This window comes from Macadamia integrifolia, chromosome 8 (genome assembly GCF_013358625.1).
Source record: "Macadamia integrifolia cultivar HAES 741 chromosome 8, SCU_Mint_v3, whole genome shotgun sequence".
Lineage (NCBI taxonomy): Eukaryota > Viridiplantae > Streptophyta > Magnoliopsida > Proteales > Proteaceae > Macadamia > Macadamia integrifolia.
In genome coordinates, this window is record NC_056564.1 from 24,561,417 (window position 1) to 24,569,460 (window position 8,044).

The 8,044-nt window shown below is 39.5% G+C and overlaps 1 protein-coding gene across 4 annotated transcripts in view; it reads left to right on the plus strand.

Annotated features, from left to right (window-relative positions):
- The window catches only part of LOC122086052 (CCR4-NOT transcription complex subunit 1), a 55,561-nt gene that overhangs the window by 37,976 nt on the left and 9,541 nt on the right, over positions 1–8,044 (plus strand). The window lies entirely within an intron of this gene.

Consider the following 8,044-nt stretch of genomic DNA (forward strand, 5'->3'; position numbering starts at 1 on the left):
GAGAAACGAGAGAGTCCAATTCTAAGTTTCAACTCAAAAAATTAACAATCCATTCAATCAAATTGTTGGGGCGCTTACATGCTTTGAATAAAAATGGAAATAAAAGTCTAGTCAAGATAGACAGATTAACTAGTAACCGCAAAAATAACAAAAAATAGTACTTCCAAAAGAACTAAAAGACTTCCTAATCCTAAAATAATCTACTAATGAACCCCAAATAATCTTATCCATCTACTGAATCCTGTACACCCCTTAAATCCCAACCTTTGGGCTTACAAAAGAGTCCCATTACATTGATTAAACCCGAAAATAACAAGGCTGAGGCCTATAGAACCCAACCACAGGCCAAAATAAAGTATTTCAAGGTGCAATTGGCCTTATTGAATACCCTTAACTGCATCAATTCTACAGTGTTGGAAAAAATTGTTTACTTGATTGGCATCCACGATCAGTTGCCTTGATTTGTTGATTCAATGCTTCTCACGAACAACACAGACAAAATCAGTTACTGTCAGATGCTTGTTGTTGAAGTCAAGGTTGACTTCCTAACTGGTAAAAAGGAAATAAAAGTCTAGTCAACAATCAACATAGACTTCCTTAATAGTAAAAGCCATAAAAATAGTAAAATCAGACTTCCAAAAGAGCTAAAAGACTTAAACACTTACTAATCCTAAAATAATCTACTAATGAACCTTGCATAATCTTACCCATCTACTTAATCTGGGGTATCTCTTAAATCCCAAATTTTGGGCTTACAAAAGAGTCCATTACATTAATTAAACCTAAAAATAAAGTCCAAAGCCCATAGAACCCAACCATGTGCTAAAATAAAGTATTCCAAGACTTAAGAGTTTCAAGAATCTCAGATAGCTATTTGAACAAGCAGATCAATTTGAAAACAAGTTCACTGCTGAAACTTTGAACTTGGAAGAAGTATGACTACAAATTCACTAATATCTGAAGAGAATCCACTCTTCTACTAAGGCCCAACATTGGATTTTCTCTGCCTTGTGTATTCATGGTCTGCTTGCATGAAATAACTCAAAATTTGTGTGCCTAACTGATGCAGATAAGTCACTTAATGGGCTTATTTTATTGGAAATAAGCCTTGGGTTAGGTTATGTATGTGTTGGGCCTTTGATCCCATGTGTTTTTTTTTGTAATGGGCCACTTTAATGGGTCTAAAATATGAGTAGAAAGTAGGAAAACGGGATTTAATTCATTAGTTTAATTAGAGTCCTGTTTTGAGTCTATCTTCTTTGTTATTTCAGTTTTCTTGTCAGTTTAGGTTTTTCCCAATTAATTAAGGATTGAGTTATGCCTTTCCTTTTAGTGTTTGAGTCAGTTTTGAGTTTTCTATATAAGTTTGTAAGGGGCTACAACATTGAAGACGAATTTGATTGAATGAAAAAAAAGAAAGCTTTATGCTGGAGAACTGTGAGATGCAGTGTTGTGAGAGATAACTTAGGTGAGATGCCCATGGGTGAGATGCCCTAGGGAATAGTGAGATTTTCAACCCAACCTATTCCCCTACCCCATTCTTTCCTTCATTCTCTTATTTATGTTTTGTTCATACTATCTGTCCCTAAATCTGATTTTTATTGAATTGACTGAAGATCCTACTTGGGATTGGATCACTTGTGATTCGATCTTACATTAATTGGTATCAGAGCCAACCTAAACCGATGGAGCGGCGTGATTTTCAGATAAGAATTACTTTATACACGTTCCTTGATTGGGTAAAGGAATTGAACGTCTACTTTGATTCCTACAACCTAACAGAGACACGACGACTTCGATATGCTTGCTTCCAAATGAGTGATTTTGCTCGAATTAAATGGAGAATCCATAAAAGGCAACTTCAAGCTCAAGGACGAGAGCCTAGAACTTAGGAGGAGATGGTGTATGAGTTGGCAGGCATATACCTATCTAAACGTGATCGAAGTATGTACTTCACACCACTAGAGTTCTTTTCAATTACACTTCAAAAGCCACCCACATGTAACAAGAGCGTGAAGGAATTGTTAGACCACGTGGCCACTATGTTGCAACAAATTGAAAAGGAGCAGCATGAAAGGACACCACTAACCAATGAACTAGAGTCAAAAGTTGAGGGTAGGGTTGAAAAAATTCAAGCAATTCCTATTGTCAAGGAAGAGCTAATCATTGATGTTCACATCAATGAGACTCATGTGGAAGAATTCGAAAGCAACAAGGTTGCCACATTGGACAATAAGGTTGAGACTGAGGAACTTGACACTACAACAACTGTGATGATTGTGAACAGTCAAGAAGAACCCAAGGGGTTCAGGAATGAAGTTGTGTTTGAACCATTAACGGAACCGATTGGAATCACCAGGTAGATGAACCGAAAGAGCTTTATGTTGCATTGAAGTTTGAAGAGGTTGAAAGTACAAATGTAGATGATCCTATGGATACATCCGACCATAGTTGTCACGGCATCAAATCGATTCAAGGTGGTGGAGGGGTGGCTAATCGATTTGGCGATTAATCGCCCATTTTGGCGTTGCCATGGCGGTCAAATCGCCTGTGTGTCATTTTTTATTTTTTCTATTTTCTAAAATTATTTAATATGTTACTTTTTTATTTTTCCTATTTTTTAAAGTTATTTAGCATGCTACAAGCCTAGAATATATACCCTATAACATATAAAACAAACATTAAGTAACATCAAATCATCAAAAAAATCAGCATAGCCATATCATGTCATCAAAAATCAACATAAATTATTGACTTATACAGTTATACATCAATTCATCACTCATCAACATAGTTGTCACGTGTGGCATAGGGACAAACAATCAAGGAGCATTCTTTTGATTACTAAATATAGGGGAAAATGAAGCTTGAAAGTAAAAAATCAACATGTACATCACACAAAAGTAAAAAGTAAAAGGCTAACCTGTGATTGAAGCTTGAAAGTAATGATTGGAAGTGAGTGAGCAACCTGAACAAAGTAAAAAGTATATATGTCAATATATCATATATGAATGACAGAATGAGAAATATATATTTGGAAACCAAAAAATAGAATCATTAGATCAAATGATGAGATAAGTGGCTAACCTGTTAAGCTATTAGTGACTTACTGAAGCAATAAAGCTTGATAGCAAATGAACTCAACATAAAAAAAAAACTTAACTAATCATCCAAGTTCAAAGTTTAAAGTTTAAACAATACATAAAATCCAAACACTCAAACAGTCAAACACAAATAACTTAATCATCATAATCATCCAACAAATCAGCAGATGGCAGATTCCTTTGTTGTCCACTAAAAGCATTTGCATTTTCACCAAAGTTATCTATGACATCCAAGTCATCATTCACATCATCTTCTTCCAAATCTTCTTCCCCATCTGATTCTGATGACTCCCCAACAGCCCTCCCTCTACCACGGCGTGTGTAGCACAAATTTCTTCTAGAGGTTGATGATTGAGCTCTCCTGGGTCGATTAGGCCCCTCCATTGTTGCCCCCATTGCTCTACCAGCAACGTCCCATGTGAGATCAGCATCGGGATGGACTACATCATCCACTTGCTCGTCAATCATCCACTCACTACTCCAATCCAGTTCATCAAGCACAAGTGGATCATAATTTCTGTTTAGGAGACGTCTTTCTTGAAACCTTTCTTCTAGGCGGCGATTGTATTGAACATAGACTAGATCATTCAAACGTTGATGTTCCAGCCTATTCCTCTTCTTGGTATGAATTTGAATTCATAAACAATAGAGAACAACAAACAAAGTTATTGTTCCAAAAATAAAAAGTCTAAAATATGAAATAGAGACTTGAGACCCAGCTACTTACAAACTCAAATGTGCTCCAGTTGCGCTCGCAACCAGAAGAGGAGCAACAAAGCCCTAGAATACGTCTTGCAATCTTTGAAAGCTCAAAAGCATGACCTCCAAATGAACCCCACCAAGTAACTATAAAAAAATAAATATATATATAAATAGTTAGATGGATATTTAATATATCACACAAGCAAAACAACTAAACATTAAACAATGAACTCTACTTACTAGGACTCATGGTTGCCCGTGATCTAATTGCCATATCCGAGGCAAAACCACCTCGAGAATATCTATACAAAGTGGCTTGAGTATTTATCTTGTCTTGTAAAGCTGGTTCATGTATCATTCTTTTAATGACTTCATTAAATGCAAGCTGTAGAGAAGATATAATTTGGTAGCCACCATCATCACCTTCCTTATAAGAAAAAAATTTGCCAGGATTAAGAAATAGTGCTGCTCCATACAAAGGACGCCCCATCTGAATCTCCCAACGCCTATTAACAATATCCAACACTTTCTTGTATTGCCTTTCTTTATCTCCAAAATTTTCTTTTATTTTCTTTTTTGCCTCATCCATGGCAAATTGAACCTCAGGCATAGAAGGCCTCTCATCACCATCCACAATCCTCAAGGCAGTAAGAAGTGGCTTTGAAGCTCTAAGACAATTTTCCACACCATTCCAAAATGCTACCGCAAACACCGTCTCAACCACTTTCTTCCCAGCTTCGGTCTTTGCCAAATTAGAACCAGTCCATTCTTCAGAAATAAACAAATGTCTCAAGTCATCTCTATGTTTTAACAAGCTTTGAAGTGTCAGAAATGCAGTTGCAAATCTAGTAGCTGCTGTCCTCACAAGATCCCTCCCATTTGTTCTAGCCCTCATTGCATCAAGAATGCGTGTGTGCCTGTAGATGAAGTTGGTTACTTTTTTTGCCTTACTTATCACAGTCCTATTAGCATTCAAGAATCCTATTTCCTCCAACATCAGGTCAATGCAATGCGCTGCACAAGGAGTCCAATACAGCTTTGTCCTCTTCTGCATCAGCATTGTACCGGCTAATTTATAAGCCGATGCATTATCTGACACAACTTGCACAACATAGTCCTCACCAATTTCTTGAACTTTGTTGTCAATCAATTCAAACAACTTCTCTGCAGATATACTAGATGCATCAACAGATTCCATGAAATAAGTCCCCTCTGGACAGTTAACGAGGAAATTAATTAAATGCCTTCCTCTTTTATCCGTCCACCCATCAGTCATTAGAGTCCACCCATACTGCTTCCAATACTCTTCATATTTATTCTTCATCTCTGCAGTTCTATCCTTTGCTGCCTTCAACAATGGCATTCTCACTTCATGATAACTTGGGGGCTTATATCTTGACCCGTACTGTGCAATAGATTCTACCATCACCTCAAACCTCCTTGACTTAATAGCATTGAATGGAATACCACACTGATAAACCCAGTCAACAATGTGATTATCAACTCTCTTTTTTTCTTCCGCTGATCTAAACCGGTTCTCTATAGTAGTCTGAGTACTACCTTTAAGATGGCTCTCAGCAACCACTTGCTCAGGAGTCCGTCTAACATGAGCATCCATGGGGCCCCTTACTTGTGGCTGAACGACTACTTTCTTTTTCTTAGCAAATGTCCCAGAGCTAGGAATAAGTCTAGAGGTTGTAGAAGGAGTCCTACTAGACTGTCTTTGACCTTCAACTTCTATATCAACATCAGCACCAACACCAGCACCAACACCAGCACCAGCATCAACATCAACATCAACATCAACATCATCATCATCCAAAATGTCTTGCATCCTTTTCTTCTTATTGCGCATAAGAGCTGCATTCATCTCTGTAGCAATCGCTACAGTTGTCTTGGTACACTTAGCAACATCTCCATATCCACCCACTAAATGTTGCTTTAACCTTTTAATTCCACACTTGAGATTTTTTCCACAAAGAGTGCATTTAACAAGGTTCTTGTCTGACAGGTCAGGCCAATACCCATACTTCCACCCGGGGTCATTTGATTTGGCCTTCCTGGTTGGGTCTTTGGATGGATCATATGCAGCCGTGCTTATATTATCACCCCCACTACTACCAGGTCCACCAACAGTACCATCCATTATGAACTCCTATAGTCCTATCCTACAAGTTACAAAACAGAGTAACAAAGTATGTTAAATGTTAACCAATAACATTAACATGATAACATAAAAAAAAAACAATCAAACACTCACAAATCCAACTTAATCATTTCACTTAACACAAATACACAACCAAGACCATTGTCAAGTTCTTATATATTTTTTTTTCCAGCAATCTGAAATATATGATTTCCCATCTTCAGATCAAGATCAAGCTCTAGATAGTAGATAACTAGATATACAGATAAAGAGGAAAACATATTATAAACATTGAAGATTTGAAGTTACTAGTAGGTGGGGCCCTTACCTGGTTGTCGCTCTTGCTGCCGAAGGAGAAGATGTCGCAGGCGATATCGTATTGTGGTTGTTGTCGTTCTTGCTGCCGGAGAAGGAGCAGAGAAGACGTCACTGTTGGTTGCTGCTGGAAAACCAGTCCGGCTGTTGGTTGCTGCCGGAGAAGGAGAAGAAGAAGAGTTGCAGCGGTGGCTGCCGGAGAAGGAGAAGGAGGAAAAGAGTTGCAGACTTGCAGCGGTGGCTGCCGGAGAAGGAGAAGGAGGAGAAGACTTGCAGCGGTGGCTGCCGGAGAAGGAGAAGGAGGAAAAGAGTTGCAGACTTGCAGTGGTGGCTGCCGGAGAAGGAGAAGGAGGAGAAGACTTGCACGGTGGCTTCCGGAGAAGGAGAAGGAATAGAAAAGTTGCAGGGGTGGCTGCCGGATAAGGAGAAGGAGAAGGAGGAGAAGACTTGCAGCGGTGGCTGCCGGAGAAGGAGAAGGTGGAGAAGACTTGCACGGTGGCTGCTAGAGAAGGAGGAGGAGAAGAGTCGCAGCGGTGGCTGCCGGAGAAGGAGAAGGAGAAGGAGGAGAAGAGTCGCAGCGGTGGCCGCCGGAGAAGGAGAAGGAGGAGAAGAGCAGCGGTGGCTGCCGAAGAAGGAGAAGGAGAAGGAGGAGAAGAGTTGCAGCGGTGGCTGCCGGAGAAGAAGAAGGAGGAGAACAGTTGCAGCGGTGGCTGCCGGAGAAGGAGAAGGAGGAGAACAGTTGCAGCGGTGGCTGCCGGAGAAGGAGAAGAAGAAGGAGAGGAGCAGAAGTCGCAACGGTGGCTGCCGGAGAAGGAGAAGAGAAGAATGTTGCAGCGGTCGAGGGTTTTCGTCTCTTCGAACTCTCGAGCTTCGATCGAGGGTTTGGTCTCAACGGTGGTAGCGTATGGCCATATCATAATAGACAAAATGTTAGTAAAAAAAAAACCAATTAAAATATAATAAATAAAATATTGTTAGTAAAAAAAAAAATCGACCGTCTAGGTACTAAAACGTGGTATGGCATCCATGGCGTCGACAAGGCGACGCCTAGCAGTCCAAGGCGACTGCCAAGTGTGAAAACATAAGTCGTTGGACTGCCATGCCTATAACTTACCGCCGGGACGCCAAGGTGCCGCCTAGGCGACGCCTTGACAACTATGCATCCGACGATGTTGAGGTTACACATGTAGAGTTCATCATCCCATTGAAGTATCTAGAAGATCGAGCTCCTCACATTCTAGACTACATTCATATCTTCAAAGATTTGGCTGAATTTTACTATGGATTGCATAACCTTCATCACATCAAGGTGGTCGTTCTCATGTTCAAAAATCGAGGTCGAGTTTCTGTTAAGTGATAGAGAATTGATGCAGATAAGTCACTTAATGGGCTTATTTTATTAGAAATAAGCCTTGGGTTGGGTTATGTATGTGTTGGGCCTTTGATCCCATGGGTTTTCTTTGTATTGGGCCACTTTAATGTGCCTAAAATATGGGTAGAAAGTGGAAAAATATGATTTAATTCATTAGTTTAGTTACAATCCTGTTTTGAGTCTATTTTCTTTGTTTTTTCAATTTTCTAGTCAGTTTAGGTTTCCCAATTAGTTAAGGGGTAGGCTTTTCCTTTCTAGTGTTCGAGTCAGTTTTCAGTTTTCTATATAAGTTTGTAAGGGGCTACAACATTGAAGATGAATTTGATTGAATGAAAAAAAAGAAAACTTTGTGCCGGAGAACTGTGAGATGCAGTGCTGTGAGAGACAACTTGGGTGAGATGCCCT